The 21157-nt window shown below is 42.1% G+C and overlaps 1 protein-coding gene across 2 annotated transcripts in view; it reads right to left on the bottom strand.

Annotated features, from left to right (window-relative positions):
- Positions 1 to 21157, bottom strand: part of CFAP299 (cilia and flagella associated protein 299) — a 410267-nt gene that overhangs the window by 294493 nt on the left and 94617 nt on the right. The gene's annotated exons all lie outside the window — the stretch shown is intronic.

Here is a 21157-nt window from a genome sequence, read left to right as displayed (position 1 = left end):
GTACAGATGTACACTTCCCACTCTCCATCTCCACATCTTTAGGTCAGAATCTCAGCAGGTGTAAACTGGTCCCCTCTTACAACAATTTACACCAGCTGAGGATGCAGCCCTTTCATTGGGATTATGAGTACATGGAAGCACAGAGTGGAGCAGGACTGTGACTGCTTGTTTAAACTCACGCCAAGGGGCAGATAGATTGTTAGCCAGTGTAAACTGTAATAGCGCCACGGCATCAGCTGAGGATCTGCCCCTAAATGAGCACCCTCCTTTGACGTGTACAGGTATGGCCGTAATGGCCATTGCTTTCCAGAGTTTTGAATCTGTAGTAGATAATCTACTTGAAAAACCAGAGTTTCTAATAAGTAACCTTTTCTTTTACATTCCAACTAAAATCTCTAGCCTGCCTTCATTTGGACTGGGTCTGCAGAATTTCCATACCAACCTTTATTAATGTCTCCACAAATTGGCACCTATTAGAATGATATTTTAATGCTGTGCTAGGATGATTAGGACTGTACAAAAATTCTGTTAGAATAAGGTCCCAGTGTTTGGCATTGTCAGGCCAACATTCCAGATTCCCCACCATGTTCAGCGCCTTTTCACTATCTTGGCTCGATTCTCAAATTTGTACTAAAATACACATACAGCTCAGCCCTGGATAACATGCTGACTGTCGTCCTGTATTTGAGAGCTCTGTATGATAAACAGCATGTTGACAACACACCTGTTTGGCCCAGCTGTGGATTGTTTTTAACATGTGGATACTGTACACCTGTATAAACAAAGTACTGACGAATAGGGCCTCCGGTTTCTTCATTTTCCGTAAGTAGCAGCATTTGAATAAAACAAAACTAGCCATTTCCAAGAACATTAAAAATGGGTATCAAGTTGTTTCTGAGCAAATGCTGTTCTTTTCACTGATTATTTACTATGAGATAAATCATTTATTGTTGTTAGCCAATACATATATGTTAGACTTTGAATTAATATCAGTGTTGGGATGCTATGTTATGAACATATTATACTCTCCCCACAATTCTGTTCACTCATGTCCAGTATCCCACAACACCTTGCATTAGCTGAAGTATGTAGGAAAACTGTCAGGATGTTTTACCATAGCAACAAGGGAGTCACTCTCACAGGTAATACTGGAATGAGCCAAAGGAAAAGTACAAGATATGATTATTTTTCCCTGGTACAAACCTAGGAGGTGCCGTCACGCCTCTTGGTACTTGGAATGCATATGTTCAGAACAAAGAGATAAGGGGTACACCATGGTATCAGAAAAACAAGGTATAAACCTGATTGGTTAAATCTAATTTCAAAGGACTCACATAATACCTTTATACTTGTAAGTAGGATGGGTATGAAAAGGATAGCTTTCAGGGCACACATTCTGTGTAAGGTGAATTTAACAATGCTGCACGAGACTGCTTCTTGGAAATTGGTAATGTGTTGAATCTTTCTTCCTGTACTATACTAGTATTGACTTATACCAATAAACCTGACACTGGGTTTTTGTCTCCACAATATGTTTCATACTTAACCAAAGTGTGGACAAGCAATTGACTATACAATTTACCAACACTGTGCAACAAGCAAAACATGCCTAATCTTTTTACAAGCCATGCCAATCAAAGCAACTAATCACAATCACAATGGAAAGACCTTCATGACTAACAGACTAATCAGAAACAGAAAATTGTTTTAGAGTGAGTTGTTCCTACATTATTTCCATTTTAAAAATGAAGAAAATTTTCAAGCTAGTTTAACTGAATATTTTGGACCATTCACCTAGTAACAGAGCTAAAGTTTTACAGAGTCTTCTGTTGTGAATATACCAATTGTTGATGAACAGTGAAACCCAAATGGCTCTTCCTGGATAAATGGATAATATCTGGAACCAGTGTATGAGAGGACATTTCCAATCAATAGCTTATCACCTAACTCTCTCTCATTTTCATTATTGAAAATAATATTGTTGCAAGGATACCCTCAATCTCCCCTTAATTCACCCCATATTAACAATTTCATTTATTCAGGGACTATATTGTTATTACTATACATAATGCACCTTGCTACTTGGTTTTAATCATGCAGAATTATATTGCTACATGTCTCACATTCCTATTTTGAACCTCTGTGAGATAATAGCTTTCTGTGAATGATTCTCTGGTGCAATTGTTGATAGATGAGAGCTGCAATAATGGAAAATTATTTAGCTGTAATTCTGCTTCTTCAAGATATGAAATAGATTCATACACTTGTGTCTAAGCTTTTGTGAATGACTTAATTGGAAGTCCCAAGTAGGGTTGTCAGGTGTCCGGTTTTTTACCTGAACGCCCGGTTGAAAAAGGACCCTGGCAGCTCCAGTCAGCACCGCTGAGCGGGCCATTAAAAGTCCGGTCGGCTCCCTGCCTGCCGTGGCTCCGTGCGACTCCCAGAAGCAGCGGCACATGTTCCCCCTCCGGCTTCTACATGAAGGGTCAGCCGGGGACTCCACACGCTGCCCCTGCCACAAGCACCATCTTTACAGCTCCCATTGGCCGGGAACCAAGGCCAATAGAAGCTGCAGAGGCAGTGCCTACAGACGGGGCAGTGCACAGAGCTGCCTGGCCGCGCCTCTACATAGGAGCCAGAGGGGGGACATGCCACTGTTTCAAGGAGCTGTTGAGGTAAGCGTTGCTTGGAGCCTGCACCCCTGATCTCCCTTCCACCTTCCAAACCCCTCAGTCCCAGCCCAGAGCACCCTCCTATGCCCCAAACCCCACATCCCCAGCCCCAGAGTCTGCACCCCCAGCCAGGGTCCTCACACACACCCCTGCACTTTAACCCCCTGCCCCAGTCCAGAGCTCCCTCCCACACTCTGAACCCCTCAGCCCTAGCCAGGAGCCCCCTCCTGCATTCCAAATCCCTCATCCTCGGCCTCACACCAGAGCCCACACCCCCAGCCAGAAGCCCCCCCAACCCTGCAACCCACCCCCCCCGCCCCAGCTCGGTGAAAATAAGCAAGTGAAGGTGGAGAGAGCAAGCGACGGGGGGGAGGGGAATGGAGTGAGTGAGGGTGGGGCCTCAGAGAAGGGGTGGGGTAGGGGGCAGGGCAAGGGTGTTCGGTTTTGTACAAGTAGAAAGTTGGCAACCCTAGTCCCAGTGCTATTTTGCACCACTCCTGCTTAACCATCTTCTGGCAGTTCCCACAGTGGGCTCCAGATACAGTGCCTCACTAGGTGTGGCCAAACAAAGGCTTGCAAGAAAAATTAATCCTTCAAGAGGGGACAAAAAGATCTCTTTTTTTTAAAAAGTAGGTGGTAGTTTAGGGCTATGAATTTTCTGACTTCTGTTTTACATTAGCTAGAAGTATCATGACACCTTGCTTACAACAGCTGATTCTCATCCCCTCCTATCACAAGGAGAACCAGACTGAGCACTACTGCAAAATCAAATTCTGAGAACTCACGGGTCTTGAGGATCAATGGACGCCAAGCACATAAAATGGAATGGGGCACAACGACCATAAATTATGAGGGCAACAAATAAAAATAAAATAAAGCTGTGGCTCTCAGGTCTCTCGCGTACATATCCTCTAAGCATCATTTCTCTGAGGAGAAATTTACAAGAAAATTCTGAAACACAAATCCCACAAATGAGAGCCATATGTTAAGAAATACCATCTTACCAAAAGATAGGGCTAAAGAGACCAAACCAAGCAGGACTCTGATTGGTATATAAAAAAGTTCAAATTGTAAATGGAATGCTTCACATCATAGCTCCATCAAAAGCATTTATACATTGTGGTTCAAGCTATGCCCAACTATGTGTAAATATACAACGGAAGGATGCTGGGGGGAAAAATCAGCCTCTCCAGTTCTCTTCCTGGAAAGCCTTGTAGGATGAAGAACTTGGATACTCTAATCCTCCAGACTCAAATTAACCAATGTGCACTTGGTGCGCTTGCACAGAACCTCCACCTCAGGCCCCCCCCTTCCCCCAAACACTAGGGTAAAATCCCCTCCCACCACCATCACCAAAAAACCCACTCCAAGCCCAGGAAAGGGCAGGGCATCATGGGAGGAGGGCCTAACTGCATGCTGTGATGAGAGCCAACAGGCCAGAGCAGGGAGCCAGGCCAGCCCTAGAGGACAAGAGCTGCTGCAGGTTGTGTACAGGGAAGGCTCACTCTCCAACACCCCCTCGGGCCTGCTACCCCAGAGGACAAGGAAGGTGGGGAGATCCCCCATTTGTCATATTGCACATGACCACAAAATTCTTTTATCTGGCACTGTAATCCTCAATAGCTCAGCAGCCTGCTACGGTGAAAAATCCTGGAGGCTTGCAGCAGCAGCTCCTTCCCATAGATCTTATCACTGGGGTGACAGTATAGTGTAAACATTCTCAAGTTAACCAGCAGTGTAGCTCCAAATACCCCAAAGCATCCAAGTAATAAAGCTTAGGTTAAATCAGCAGGGAAAATCAAAGCACAAGAGTCTCAGTGCCCAGAAGAGGTGCTGAGTGTGAAGACACTGGTCAAAAGCAGGAAGTGCACATCTTCAAAGCCTTCTTAACCATAGACTAGAGCATGCTTCTGCCTTTGAAAGGAAGCAGTGTTGTGTCTGAGACTCTGTGCTATGCGGAAAGGTGTGTTGATGCCTCTCAGTCAGGAGGCACCGAGGTGCTAGAGCCTTGACGATCACAAAGGAGTGGCAATGTGTTTGCCTCCACGTGCAATGCTGCAGTGACGTCTTGAGTCCCTAAAGTGCTCTGATTCTGGGAACTGAGCAGGCTGTTCTAGCCATTTTTGTGCTCTGTTCCCCACCAACCACCTCTCTCTCAGCCAAGTCCAGGAATGGAGTAACTGAAAATTGCATCGTATGTCCACAGATGGAGGCTCAACCTTTGCATGTTGCTCGCACACAAACACTCAATGAAGCAACACCTGCATTTTATATTAAATCTGCTACTGTATTCAGGGATAGGCCCAAAGGAAGCACCAAAATGCTTTGGAACAGACAAAAGTCCAGAGAAACTGAAGAAATTTTGATGCGGCTCAAATATGTCAATGCCCCAGAAATGTAAAAAGGGAAGAGAAATTATTAGAAACCAGCTTCCTAAGAAAAGAAGAAAGAAAACGTAAGAAATTTACCAGAATTCTATAAATCCTCTAAGAAAGAACAGTGTTTACTCTTTCATAAACAGCAAAAACTCTACAAGGCCCCTACATGGGGCATTTGCATTTGAACTGCGTTTGGGCTACCACAAGTTAAAAAAGGAACCAAATACACTTAAAGTCATGATAACAACTTATACAAAACTTTAAATCCTTTATTTGAACTGGTGAAGGACAACTACATAGGAGATTGTGTCAGATGGGCAGTTTTCTGCTGGTAGGAGTCAAAAAGAAGATAACTAGAACTGGTAGAGGTTTCCCTAATCTGAAAAGTTTTTATTGAAAAATTCCATTTTCAAACACGCCCTCCCCCTCAAAAAAAAAAAAAGTTATTGACAAAAACTTTGAGTTGGGTTTCCCAACCAGTTGTAGAGTTGGGTTTTGACAAGCCCAAAATATTATGAAATCTCAAACTTTTGATAAAAAATAAAATTTAAAAATTCCCATAAGTTTTTCTTAAACTGTATTTTTCTACCAGCTCTAGGGATAACAATGGAGGCATTACGGGTTCTATCGGAAGTCTGGTAGGGGTAAAGGTCCCGTGCTCAAAACCTCTAACTCTGTGAGTTCCCATCAAGTCTTGTTTGATGAGAAAGATGCAAGAGTGTGTATTTATTCATTGCTTTGTTTTTCTTCTTGGAGAGGTCAATTGACTTAAAAAAATGGACTGTCCAAAGATATGTAAACACTGAGAGACATAGAACGGCTGTAGCATTTGATTTATGAATAAGCTTAAAGTCTCATAATTTAAGAGTGACAAAATCATGAGCAACTTCCAAATTGTTTTCATCCTTGAATGACACGAAGGGCTGGATCCCACCTTCAACAGGAATTTTTTCACTGAATTTGTTCTGTTAATACAGCAGTAAAGTAATCCTAATATTTATATCATCGTTGAATGTCAAAGGTTAATAAATGGCGTCAGCCGAGAAGTGCAGCGCAGCTGCTTTGTGATGTCATTTGCGAGAGTCTTTAACACAACAAAAGAGACACTATTGATCAAACTTACCGCCTTATTGCTGACAGTTTAAGAATTTACAATCTAAATATTTTGACTTAAAATAAAGAAGATTATTAGCAGCTCTATCAAAGAGCATTATATGTATAAACGTTAACCCATATGGTTACAGCATGGAGTGCTTTTTACACTGCATGAAGTCATTATTGAAAGAGATCGCATTTTATTTCAAATTATTAAAATTAATCATTCTACATTCTGTTCAGCCAAAAGTCACAGGTTTTCTGGTTTTGGCTCAGTGACCTTCTATGGCTTAGTTCCCTTAACAACTACGGCATAGGAACTCTGCAGCTGAACTTTTAGAGTTTAATTATGGAATCACAGACCTAAAACTCACTTTTGATTTCAAATATGTGGATGTGCATTGTGCACCCATTTTACATGATGATAAGTGCTCATGTATCTAAAATCAGGACTAAGTCTTAGGAATGATTTTGTAACCAAAGGTCTGCCGAGGGAAAACAAAAAAAGTGCTTTCGAAGCACAGACTCTGGGTTTTAGTAACATCTCGCTTTCTTCCTGGGAATTTGAGGTATTCTTCTCCACCTACCTATCTATATAAAGGTTTTACACTGCCGTTCATCACTGTAGCATCGGAGTGCCTTGCACGTAAAATCAACAGTAACAGCAAAGTCCCTGGTGGACTTTATGGACATTGGGATCTGCATTGTCCCAGAGGAGTGCAACTGTAGTAGTGATTCAAAGACTGAAATTTAGCCTGTAATGTAGTTGGAGCTTGATTATTAATGGCATGTGGACTCCAATGGTGCCTTTTTTTTTAAAAAAAAATTAAAACTCTGCAAAGAGCACTGCAACATTTTCCTTAGCAGAGCAGTCTGAATGTTCAAACAGTAAGATGAACTTCTCACTGTGTACAAACTGTGAGATGCACTTTGCAAACACATTTTTAAAATTAGAAGCAGAATTTCTGAGTATCCTGTTGTCAGCGAACAGCTTGCTGGTAAATGGTATTGTTAGTGACATAAGCAATGTGGGAGCCTGGTGTTACTTTGTAAAACAAGCTTCCATCCTAGCTAAACATTAGAAGAACTTCTTGAGTAAATGTTAAACATATAATTAGCTAGTGCACAGTTAATCGGGGGAGCCAATTACACTGCTGAAAACAATATTAAACATCCTGTCAGTTCACTGTGTTTGCAGTATCCCTGGAGGAACAATTGTGTCTGAGCTCTATGTTCTGACCGTCAGAAAGGTTCCGTTAGAGGAATAATTCAAAGCATAGTAGGTAACATTGCTGAATAAAAACAGGGCGCAGGGATAAGAATACAAATGGTCTATTTATCTCAACAGTGGCCATGAACTATCTCCTGTATAACTGTTACGATTTGTTAACATTTTTACAGAGATATACTGTATACACATCATTCTAATCACATTAAGGCTCTGTCACTGGAAACATAGGCTACAGGCCCCCGGAGTTCCAGAGATAACCAGCACAATCCCAAAAGTGGGAGACTTTGGGGAGGGAAAATATCCTGGGAGCCATGAGGGGGATACACCAAAGACTTGATTCTATGATGCGATTCATAGACTCTAGGACTAGAAGGGACCTCGAGAGGTCATCGAGTCCAGTCCCCTGCCCTCATGGCAGGACCAAATACTGTCTAGACCATCCCTGATAGACATTTATCTAACCTACTCTTAAATATCACACAGATGAACCCCTGCTCCAAGTCACACAGGCACAGAGGACAACCTGCATGATCACATTGTAAGATCAGCACTTCTGCCAGCAGGGTTTTTATGTAGGCCTTGCAGTACTTTAAAGATGCCTTCCCCCTGACAGGTGAACCCCATTTGGGACACAGTCATCCCTGCTGATGCTCCAGTAGGAGTGAATCAGACTTGGTAACTCCGCTTTCTACAATTTTACTTGCTAATCTTTTCCATTTCTTCAACAGACCACTTGTGATATTCCCATCACAAATGGAATTGGACAGCTGCCTTATCTACAGTAATTGTCCTGTTTTCTTTTAAGTCACTATGATCCATTTCTATTTGGTTATTCGAGTAAATTAAAGATGGCTTTAAAAAGGAACCCAAAAACATATGCACCACAATGAGCATGTAGGCGGCTTGGCAAGGAAAAAAAAAAAGAAACCAATTGCTTCCTGTGGCTAAGGTTTTAAAATTCATTCCAGAACAGACTGCCTCAGTATTGTGGGTTTTGCTGGTATCTTATCGGAAATAAACTTGCATCCGTGCCCTGCTTTCAGTAGAATGCACGTGTGAAACAGATGGGACTGAATTAGATTTCCATCACATACAACTGAAGACTTATATTGAAGATGCTGCCAGATGCCACAAAAACTAAACAGTTTCCAGAAGAACAGAATTTACTGTTGCAGTGACAGCATTTTCCAACAAAATAACAGGCTACACCAACAAACTAAGAGAATTCAGCTTATCAGGGCCGCCTCTGGCTTTTTTGCCCCCCCAAGAAAAAGAAAAAAAAATTGGGGTGGCCAGAACGGCAAAGCAAAAAAAAACCCTGCGGCGCGGCTGGAGCGGAAAAGCAGGAAAAACAAACAAACTGCGGGGCGGCCAGAGCCAGGGTGCAGGGGGACTCCCTGCGCTGCAGACGTGCCCCGGCTAGCGGGGGGGAGAGGAAGGGAGCGGAGGGAGAGAGAGAGAAGGGGGGCGGTCAGGGCTTCAGCGGGGCGCTCGCCTCGCGGCCCCGACCGCCACGCCGCCTGCCGGGAGGGCTCCGCGCCGGTCCAGTCGGCAGGGAGGGAAGGACACAGGCTGCCCTGCTGGGCTTGCTACAGACCTGGCACCGGCTGGGGCAGACGGAGCGAGCAGCCCACTCCCAGCACGGTGCTCCCCTCCTCCGCGCCGCCATCCCCTACAGGATGGCCGGATCGGCGAACAGAACAAAACTAAACAAAACGGCCGTGCTGCCCTAGGATTGGGCGGAATGCCACCCCGTAGAATCTGCCGCCCCAAGCACGAGCTTGCTCGGCTGGTGCCTGGAGCCGGCCCTGCAGCTTATGCACAGAGATATTTTTCTTACTAAAGTAATGTATATCTTTTTATTTTAAAAAAAAATCAGATATCTTAAACATTCAGCATATTCTAATTAATTTTGATCAGAAATATTAATACCGGTATGTATGCTAAATCAGATGTAAGGCTTCGACAAACACTATAGCAAATTCTTGCATGACTGACTATTCAGAAAGACAATCTTCCTAACCTCAAGAGAGATGAAGTTTGAACAAATTATTTCTATATTGTTTTACTATATTACTTAGACAAAGTCTAGATTGAGTTATTGATATAGTCAAAAACTTCAGTTCTGGTCTGATAAGGTAAACATCCCTTTATTTTTCCTTTTCACTAATTATATATGGGCAGACTATTATATTGGCTGTTTTATTTTGTTATTGTAAACATTTATAAAAACCACCTAAAGCCAGGGACGGACATTTAAATAATTAATCAAAATAAATAAATTAGCTAGTGTAGAAACTTGTTATTAATTACCTAATACTACTGAGTATTGGATGGGAGCCAATGAATCTGCCTGGAACCTGGCCAGATTCCACCTTAACCCCATTGATATGTTAGCAGATGTCAGAGTATCCCGCAGTGACGCTAACCAATCAGGCAGATGCCTGGAAGATACTTTCACAGCTTGTCACATGGGTATTGTTACTGGTAATATGACTCCTCTGGTGACAGCCTGAGGAATCATATTACACCAGTTATGTAGCACACCAGTCCTCAGACAGATACCCAGCCTTCCCATTTGCTTCCAGGTGCAATTCAAAGTGCTGATTTTTATGGCTAAAGACCTACATGGTTTGGATCCTATCAATGAAAAAAACCACTTTTTTCCCCTCCACAAACATCAAATCAGTTGAGGTCAATTAGGGTGTTCGGACTAACAGTACCTAGATTTTAACATCATGGGTCAATGTCAATGGAGGGCTCTTGTCTCAGGAATTTCCTCCACAAACTAGTCCATTAAGGCCCACGTTAATTGGACTCTGGAATATATTGCCAAGCCCATCGGTCTTCTCTTGCCTAAACCAGGTGAATTGTGTAGGAGAATTCTCCTTCTCTCTTTTTGCCTTTAATAAGAAGTCAAAATGTATGTGTGGGTTTTATTTGTAGTTACTGTTACATTATGTACATGTGCTTTGAGACAACACCGAACCAGATCCCCAGCTGAAGCAGAGACATATTCAATGCACCTAACTGGGGGGCAAAGGTGACTATGCCACTTTTGTCGATCCCCATTTCTGGGGGTCATCCCAGCCCTTGGCATAACTTCGAGCATCCTCAAGGCTGCTCTAAGTTATGCCTAGCTGCCCAAGAGGCTATTCTGGCAGCTGGGGACTGTCAATGTACAAGCATGCTGCTGCTAGTCCTCTTTTTGTCTAGAACAACATCATACACTGGTGCCTGGGCTCTAACAGCTCTATGCCTCCTGAGAATGCCTCCTACACTGGGTGAATCCACCAGGTTTTATGCTGCTGGAGCAATGCAAAGAGGCCCAAATGTGCCCAAATCTCTGCCCCTTTAATATTAAATCAGGGCTAATATAATGGAAAATGCAAAATGATTACATTAAAAATACTTAACCTGCACAAACTGAAGTGCTATGAACAGGGCCCTACCAAATTCACGGTCCATTTTGGTAAATTTCATGGTCATAGGATTTTTTAAATCTTAAATTTCATGGATTCAGATATTTAAATCTGAAATTTCACGGTGTTGTAAGCATGGGAGTCCCAACCCAAAAAGGGGTCATGGAGGATCACAAGCCAGCAGCTGCCACGCTTCCTGCAGTTGGGGGAGGTCCCGGAGGTAGTTGTCACTTGGCCCTGGGAGCAGCTCATGCAGAGAAAGAGGAAGTCCCATCCCTTTCCAGGCCAGCCGGGACCAGGAGCTGAAACCCGGCACATGGTAGGAGCCCCCAGCCAGGGCACCCCCAGCCCTGCTCCTCCCCAGTTCTGGACTCAGTGGTTAAAGGGGCCTTGGGCTGTCTGTTTGTGTGTGGGGGGGGAGGGGGATGGAAACCACAGTGACCCCTGACCACAGTGCCCTGGGCAGTCACCCACATCACCCACCTATAAGGCCGGTCCTGTCCCCCCCACCATACCATGCCACCCTCATTTCTGCGCAGCTTCTGGCTGCTGTGCGGCCTTCAGATCTGGGTGCCCAGCCAGCAGCCACAAATCTCTGGCTGCCCAGCTTTGAAGGCAGAGCAGAAGTAAGGGTGGCAATACCGCAACCCCCTAAAATAGACAGATTTCATGCGGGAGACTGGATTTCACAGCCCGTAATGCATTTTTCATGGCTGTGAATTTGGTAGGGCCCTAGCTACAAACTGTGACAGGAGTCTGATTTGCCTTATTAAAGTCACTTACATCCCAAAGCTTTTGCAATGACTTCTCATAGAATCCTATAGACATTCCTATGAGCCATTCCTACTTAATCCCTTCTGAATCCTTGAATTGACTTCAGTTATGTTACAGACAGGAAATACCTATGGACTGGGCCTATTTAATATTAGTTTGGCTTGGGAGCAAAGTCTGTAAGCCGCAAGTCTTGCTGTAAGAAGGCTAGGTAAAGCACCTGTGCTGAGAGGAAGCTTTCATCAACTCTTGCCACAATGAGCCACATCTTTCCTTTTCTTTTGCACTCCTCAGCACAGACTGTAGAGCATCTTATCAGTTCCAGTGCTGAATGAAGGCCAAAAGGACTTGCTGAAAATGTTTAGAAGTAGTGCTCACCTTGGGAGTTCTGGATAGGTGGCCTGTACTGATCTCTGACAGTTTTTTAGAGGTCTGTGAAGCAGGCTGGCAAATGTACTTAATGGGAATTTTCCCTAATTAGCCCACAAGGGTACAACGCTCTCTTGGAAAGTGCTGTCCATGCCTGTGGTTTTTGGAGGCCTACCTAGCAGACAGCTTTTAGATGAATAATAAAGGGACCATTGGAAAGATGTAGATAATATTTTTTTTTCTTGGATTGCGCTAAATGTGACTTGAAGTGGGAAGCACTTCCCTTGACACACCAGATATGGTTTTTCTTTCCATGTAGGAAATCACGTAGGATTTTTTCCAAGTAGGCATTATTTAAAAATTAGACTGGTTTGAACACCAGTTTGGGAATAAAGATGGGGTTTGCTACCATACAATATACATATAGGGTGACCAGATGTCCTGATTTTATAGGGACAGTCCCAATTTTGGGGTCTTTTTCTTATATAGGCTCCTATTACCCCCACCCCCCCCCCACCCCCGTCCCGATTTTTCACACTTGCTGTCTGGTCACCCTATATACACATCAGGCCAAAATCATCCTATGTGTAATTCCACTGACTCCAGTCGTGAAACCTAGATTTGGAGATTGCTCAAATACAATTCTCTAACTCTGCTCGCTGCTGTAGTGCACTCAGGGAAAAGCTGTCTTCCATGAGTTGACGGAACAGAGTGGTCTTCATTATTGACTACAAGCAAAGTTTTGCCTGAATAAGGACAGAATAAAAACTGAAAAAGAAAATATAATGACCTGGCCCATTCTTTATTTATTTAAAACACGTGACAGAAAGTCTTCCAAAAGGTTAAGAGATTCTAAACTGAGAAGCTTGCAAAAGTCCAAACCTCTTTGGTCTAATAAAAGAAGTAATAATAATGATGTACTTTATACTTCTATGCTAAATTTCATTAAAGTATCTTAAAGTTCTTACAAACAAGAGTGACTCGCACAGCTTCCCTGTAAGTTATTAAAGGAAGTATATTGAGTAAATAAAGAATTTCACATTCCACACATCACTGAAACTGAAGTCCAACCACTTCTGGGGAGAAATGTGGCAGCTATTTAACACCACATATCAACTCTACACACCAATTTTTACAACAGGAAGTGAATAACAGTGTATCCAACTGAAACTGTAGCGGGGTTCAGGAAGTCAGAATATGTTGCCTGAATTGAAATTTGCCAAGACATTAGACTTAACATCCCTACTCCTATAGATCAAGGGCTCAGGGCCTCTGTTCTATCACATTCCAAATCAGGCTGAAGTCACCCAATTCACCTGCATTTGTGATCTAAACTTAGGTTAAAAGCGATTTAAAAGATGAAAAGCTGTGCTACCTCTTTCAAAACTTTACTACACGTTCTGACTGTTCAAACGGGATAGGAAGTCAGAGTTACTTTCACTCACCTAAAGAGAAAGTTAATTAAAAAGCAAGAGAAAGTAATACTTTTTTGAGTGGCCTCGGCATACTTCCATTTGTGGAATATGGCTCCTCTGCTGTTGAGCTGTGGAATTTTTCTCTGTGGACCTTTATTGGACTGATTTCTGTTGGAGAGAGAGAGAAACTTTCGAGCCACATAGAGCTCTTGTCTCTTTTGTCAACAGAATTTGGTCCAATAAAAGATATTACCTCACTCATCTTGCCTTTTCTCTGTTTAGTTTGTCACTTGGGAAGGGAAGTTTGAGCTAAACTGAAAGAAGACACTTTTATTCTGGAGTAATACCAGGATAACTACACCTGTATAACTGGTAAACTCTGTCCTGTAGACAAGAGTTTCCTACACTTTAATTTTCTTGTGGGATAACTTTTTTCCCAACAGGAAAATGCTGACTGGGAATTTTTCCCATGAAAATTCCCATAGGAGAAATTTTTATTTCCTGGCCAGCTCTAACCCTTTACATTGAATCTTATTTTTAAGTACCTTGCTTGCTACTGAACCACTCCTGCATGAGCCAAATGTCCTTTTACTAAATAACTGTAGGTGCAATTCTGCAAGCAAAAATAACTAGGGGCACATTTTATAGCATTTAGACGTCAAATTACCCAATTGCTCTCTCAAATCAGAGAATCTAATATATATTGCCATAAAATGACAGATCTAGATGATCTGAGGGTCCCTTCTGGACTTCATCTCTATCAAACTATGAAAATGTGCCCACAATTATTTACAGCTGCAAAATAATACTCAAAACTTCCAGTCACTGAACTGTCGGAGTCAGAGCCATGAAAGTCTTAATCTGTGTAGCTGGTTAAATACCTCTAAAAATCCAAGATAACTCAAAACCCAATGGCTTACAGTTAAATGTGTATGTAACGTTTTGCAGGATCAGGCACTTAATCAGCTAGAACCTAATGATTCCAAGTATTTAATACTTCACACAGTATATATTTTACAGCTTTTTTTCAAGATATATAACAAGTTGAGCAAAGATTGGGTCACTATGAAAAGGTACTTGGAGTTCTCTCATCCATATAATATATTTTCATATTAATTTCAAAGTGTTAAATTTGGGTATTGTACAAAACATCTGAGCAATAACTAAACCATAGACCAGGCAGGAAAGTTTTCCTGGGCTGCCCATTGGCACAAGGTTAGGTATTTTAGCCCCTGCCCATCACTACAATTCTCAAATGAAAAAAAGAAAGAAAGAAAGAAAAGCATACAAACAGCTAAATACAGCTCAACTATTGGAGCTTTCTCTAATCTGGTTAACTTTTCATCTTAATTTTGCATGTCCAAAATCTTTTTATTGATAGTTTTAATTATGTGGCTTCTAAACCAGAATACAAATTGCTATTGTACTCTGTTTTACTTCCTTCCTACTGTCAACTCTGGGTGAAATCCTGGCTTCACTGAAGTCAATTGCAAAACTCCCAATTGGCTTTCAAATGCTTGAAATATATCTAATAAACTATATCTGATGATTGAGAAATCACTGGATTTTCAGACTTTTCTGTCATTGATCAGATGGCACTTATTAATTATGAGTAGTAATAGATTTTTTTGCAGATGAATACAATAAAATAGAATCAATTTCCTGAATAAAATATAACTTTCATACAATTTTAGGGCAAAATCCAGTACACCATGCACTTTGTGAAAAAATAATGTTACAGTTGACTAACACTATGTATATTTCTCAGTCTTGTGAGTTACAGAAAATGAAGTCGTTTTAAAATTGCAAAAACTAATACCACAACAAAAACATAAGCTGTATCACAACGATAAATTTTGCATTCAAAATTAAACTGGATAGCACAGTATGCAGAACAACTGTATATATATGTCAAATTAATTAAGACGTTTTACAGATTTTGTAACCAGTTTATAAAATCCAGAGCAATCCCAATAATTCAAATGCCTTAAATATATCAGGTATTGCAAATGTAAAATAAGACTGCTGAATTAGAAGAATTATGACTGTTAATCAGAGCATAAGGAGCAACTGTTAGTGTATGAATAAAACTTTTAAATTTTGAATATTTTTCCATGCTCTGAGGCGTATATTTAGAAAGGGGGAAGGGGAAGAGTTTGATTAGGTGAGACAATTCAGAGGATTAGACTGTTAACATCCAGAAACTACAGTTATATGTACTATGCTGTATCTATTCAATTTTGGATATTTGCCACCACAAGAATTCAAATCCAAGCCACCTGGCTATAAACTGCAAGTGTAAACCTCTTGAAATTCAAATATTTAATCTTTTTCTCCTAATAAATTTAAAGTAAACACTCCAGGAATGTGAAATCATCATTTTGTCTCTTTGTATTAATCTGAAACTCGAGGTAATTATAAAACAGAATCCCTTACATTAAAAGTTTGAAAGTAGGGAGAAATCAAACACAAATATTAATGACTACACTGATTTTTCACACTCTTGTATGTTAGGCATATGTTTTGACATAACTGAGTATGAAACAGGTTCATCCAGGGGCTACACGAATAGGGCTATGACATTATCATTCAGCACACCAGAGCTGAGGAGCAACTTTCATTGTTCTCTTCTGTGGGTGGAGAGGAGGACCTAAGTGTCACATCAAAAATAAATTGTCCCAATGATGAAGTCATCAGGCAAAACTATATAGGCTCCTTCCAGCAATAGCACTTAGAGTGCGTAAACGGACAGGAAATTGGCCCTTGATTCAACAGTAAATAATAGGAAAACAAAGTGAAAATCTTCCACTTCCCTAGACTGCCCAGTCTATCTTTAGCACATCATTTGTACAAGTGGAAAAGGGAGAGATTTTGATGCTTGTGGCCCATGCATGGTAGAGAGAAATTACTATATACCTAAAACACAAATAGGTGAGCATGGCATCCAGTTATATTACAGCCCTTTAAATTCAAAGAGAAGTTTAACAGAGATAGCATATAAGAAAGACTATTGTTCTTAAAAGTTGGAAAAATGTCTCTGAGAAACGTGAATAATATAGGAGTTGAGGGGATATATTGTGTAAACTGGAGGAATGGCAGAGCACAAAAAAACCGCTGCAGTCAGCAAGGTCTTCTCATCAAGGAATAGGGCCTGATACTCAATTGGCCTGCACCTGGCCAGCACTCTAATTTCTGAACAAGGTGCAGCACAACACAGAATCAGGCCCTTCATGTTTATTACAAGTTAAAGTACTTTAACATGATCAACAAATAATCAGAAGAGAATCCCAGTTTAGGATTCAAGACTGTCCATAATCCCCTGAGTCCATCCCTAAAAATGTCTCCCAAAACAGCTACTCTTAGACCCCCACATTTAAGCACCTCTGCCCAGTGGGAAATGAACTGGAGTTTAGGCCCCTGAATTCCAGCACATTTGCACTTCATTATTTTGCATAGTAATTTGAACACAACATGTTCCCCCCCCCCCTCTAACTGCTTAATGTCAATATGCCACTTCTAAGATTTTGGTGCACACCTCCAACAGTAGACACAAGGGTAGAAAAAGAAGAGAAAATAGAAGAAAGTTACATGTTCACTCTCCTTAAATTAAGAAATCTTGAAATAATTGAGTAAATTTGACTTGTCCCCAGATAGCTTTAACTTGCCTGCTTGCAGTTTACCATAAATCGCACTGATTCTGGCAACATTTCACAAGTATTATAGTATTCCAGATGAGGGCAAACCAACAGTTCATATTACTTTATAATATCGTCACTACTATTCTCTAGTCCTTTTGTAATGTTTTCGGTTAGCTTACATTAGGGTTACCATACGTCCGTTTTTTCCCAGACATGTCTGGCTTTTCGGCAATCAAACCCCCGTCCGGGGGGAATTCCCAAAAAGCCGAACATGTCCGGGAAAATGCCGGCCGGGCACTTCCCCTCCCGCGGCTGCTCTGCTCCTCCCCTGACTCTTCGGCTCTGTTTAAGAGCCGAGCTGCCCGAGCGCTATGGGCTTCAGGCAGCCCCCTTGCCTCCGGACCCCAGCCACCGGCCGGGCACTTCCCCTCCTGGGCTCCGGCGGCGCAGGGTCCGGAGGCATGGGGGCTGCCCAAAGCCGGTAGCGCTCGGGCAGCTCGGCTCTTAAACAGAGCCGAAGAGTCAGGGGAGGAGCAGAGCCTCTGGCCGCGGCGGCTCTGCTCCTCCCCTGACTCTTTGGCTCTGTTTAAGAGCCGAGCGCTACGGGCTTTGGGCAGCCCCCATGCCTCCGGACCCTGCGCCGCCGGAGCCCGGGTGGGGAAGTGCCCGGCCGGGGGCGCAGGGTCCGGAGGCATAGGGGCTGCCCAAAGCCCAAGAGCTACCGGCTTCACGGTTTGCCAGGCAGCCTTCAGACCCTGCACCCCCGGCTGGGCGCTTCCCCTCCCGGGCTCCAGCTGCGCTGGGGAAGCGCCGGCCGGGGGCGCAGGGTCTGGGGGCCTCCCGGCAAACCGTGAAGCCGGTAGCACTCGGGCAGCCCTTTTCGCATGGCTGGGAGTGGGAGGGAGGAGGGGGCAGAGATAGGGCGGGGCTGGGGCGGGGCTGGGGTGGGAAATGGGCGGGGCCAGGGCCCCATGGAGGGTCCTCTTTTTTTATTTGTCAAATATGGTAACCCTAGCTTACATGTCAGAAGGTAAGTATGTGTAAGTCAGTGATCTATGTTATCTTATGCTCTCCTCTTAGTTGCATTACACCCTCTCCTTAAAGCCCTGTCAATCTGTAAATTTCAGATGCCTCCACTTGCTAACACCCACTTACTGGTATGCAACTTACACCAGCATTTACATCACCCCTGAATGTGGCTACCACATACCTGTCAATTTTTCAGAAGAGAAACCCGGGTGATGTAGTCTTCAAAGGAGTAACCTGGGGAATTTTCATGGTTTGTTTTTTGTTAAAGCATGGAGCTCTACCAATCATGAAATCAAAACCAATACCACACAACTTGTGACCAATCAAAAAAACCAACCAATCCAGGGTGAAATTCAAAAACAATACTTGTCACAAAATGTTGTGTCATTCCAATATTAAAAAAAAAATCCAAATTAATTTTTGTTGAATCATTTTGCAGATTGTATGAAATTGCTCAAGTTTGACTGTTTGCCCCACTATAACTGTTGGAGATTGGCCAACCATTGCTATGTCTCTGTATGGAAATTCCTATGCTTATGAATCATCCAGGGATTGTCCTATATCTACATATTTCCATTGGCACAAGTTTAATTTGTGCCTGTACCTTAGCTATATGATTTTTCAGTTTCACAGTGGATCCACACCAAAGGCTGCTATGCATCATTTGTTCCATCTTTTGTACCTAAATGGGTCTTCATTGCAGCTGGTACCAGAATAGGATAATGCAAACTAGGTGTGCTTGGAGATAAAAATACCTATTTTGGGCTAGACCATAATCCCTTTAGGAGATCCTTTCACTCCCAACATGTTAAAGAAAACCAAAAATGACTGACCCTTTGGAAGTGTACTCTTACAAGATCTAAAAGTCCATCTCTCCTTTAAAATGATGGCATGCAACTTGGTTGTCACCAATGAGCTTCTGAACTGGTTTGCAATGCCCATTGTTCCCTACAGCACTTTCATTTAAAAGCTAAGTGAAACTACGTACACGCTTTTGCAGGCTCTTGCAAGAACCACAAAATGCTAGCTAACGTTTTGGATTAAATCCTTAGAAGGTGCAAATGCCAGGTTGTTGTAAAGCTTTAAAAGTTCCATTTCAATTGAAAATGTCTATTTGAACATTGAACCCCATAGGATCTGATATCAGAGGAAAGCCCCTATTGTATCTGCGTTTGACATTTGCTCCTCCTGTGACTGTTTTCCATACCTACTACGATTAGAGGCAGTCATTTGGAAGTCGTGTAATGTCAACTGAATAACTTCATTAAATTGGTGGTTTTATACACTTCCACGGAGATTGTACACTTCCAAGGAAATTATCCTATGTCAATAAAACACACCTAGAGTAAACGTTTTTAAAATGACTAGTCTGAAAGAAAACCTGTCCATGGCAGAATTGATATACAGCTTGCATTTCTGTCAAGTAGAGTTGCACATCATGTTTCCAACACAAGTTAATAGAAATATACAACTAGGGGTGTTAAGGCTGTATCCCCACTTTGAACTTTAGGGTACAATGTGGGGCCCTGAATGAAGACTTCTAAGCTTAACTACCAGTTTAGCTCTGATTCCGCTGCCACCATTCCCAATGGATTCCCTCCCTGGGAAGCCTTGAGAAACCTTTCACCAATTCCCTGGTGAATACAGATCCAAACCCCTTGGAACTTAAAACAAGGAGAAATTAACCATTCCCCTCCTTCTTCCCACCAACTCCTGGTGAATACAGATCCAACCCCCTTGGATCTAAAAACAAGGAAAAATCAATCAGGTTCTTAAAAAGAAGGCTTTTAATTAAAGAAAAAGGTAAAAATCATCTCTGTAAAATCAGTATGGAAAATAACTTTACAGGCTAATCAAACTTAAAGAGCTCAGAGGACTCCCCTCTAGTCTTAGGTTCAAAGTATAGCAAACAAAGATAAACACTCTAATAAAAGGTACATTTACAAGTTGAGAAAACAAAGTAAAACTAAGACGCCTTGCCTGGCTATTTACTTACAAGTTTGAAATATGAGAGACTTGTTTAGAAAGATGGGGAGAACCTGGATTGATGTCTGGTCCCTCTCAGTCCCAAGAGCGAATGAACACCCAAACAAAGAGCACAAACAAAAGCCTCCCTCCCCCCCCGCAAGATTTGAAAGTATCTTGTCCCCTTATTGGTCCTTTGGGTCAGATGCCAGCCAGCAGGTTATCTGAGCTTCTTAACCCTTTACAGGGAAAAGGATTTTGGAGTCTCTGGCCAGGAGGGATTTTATAGTACTGTACACAGGACAGCTGTTACACCCTTCCCTTTATAGTTATGACAAGGGGCTAATTGAAACCTACGGGCCAGATCCTCAGTGAGGATAAACAGACAGTCCATTAAAGACATTAACTTTAATGGCGCTATGCTGATTTATATCATCTGAGCACCTGGCTCACTTGCACTATGAAATGTACTGTAGTTGGCTGTACTGAAATCTATCTAGTACCTGTGGAACTGAGGTTCCTGGACACATGGGGAAAGGAAAGAAAAGAGGAGAGGGATGGGCAACAGAGGGAAAACCAAAACAAAAGTAACAGTGCAAATTTAACTTCACTTCAAATGTTTTATTTTTGTTGTACATTTGTCTAGCTTGCCTAGTTAGATTGTAAACTCTTCAGGGCAAAGACTTGGTTTTCCTAACTACTCGTGCAGTAGTACATTTTGGGCACAACTGCAATGCATAGTAAATAAAAGAATAATTCCAAGGAAACTCTCACGTTAGATATGCCAAAGCATTTGACTAGGCTTTGTTTTGTGACTGTTGCAAGACTGATGTGTACACGTGTAATCATTTACTAGTACACTAGGACACACATTTGGTGTCAGATCATTACATATAGCCCCTTTCCTTTTAATCGCGACATTTTTCACCAATGGAAAGTTACAGTGATGGAAATAATTGCAAGATGTCACGGGGTACTAGTTATGTCTGTGAAGCACTCCAAATAACTAGCTCATTAATTTGTCAATGTACTAGACACATCCAACAAGGAAAGGGTTAATGAAGAGCAAATTATTTTAATAAATAGAAACTGCTAGATGTTTCTATGTTCTGCAATTGTTCAGTGTACTATATCAGTTACTATAGCTTCAAACAAAACAATTAAAACACATC

Source organism: Chrysemys picta, chromosome 5 (genome assembly GCF_011386835.1).
Source record: "Chrysemys picta bellii isolate R12L10 chromosome 5, ASM1138683v2, whole genome shotgun sequence".
Classification (NCBI taxonomy): domain Eukaryota; kingdom Metazoa; phylum Chordata; order Testudines; family Emydidae; genus Chrysemys; species Chrysemys picta.
This window is presented reverse-complemented; position numbering and strand designations above follow the sequence as displayed.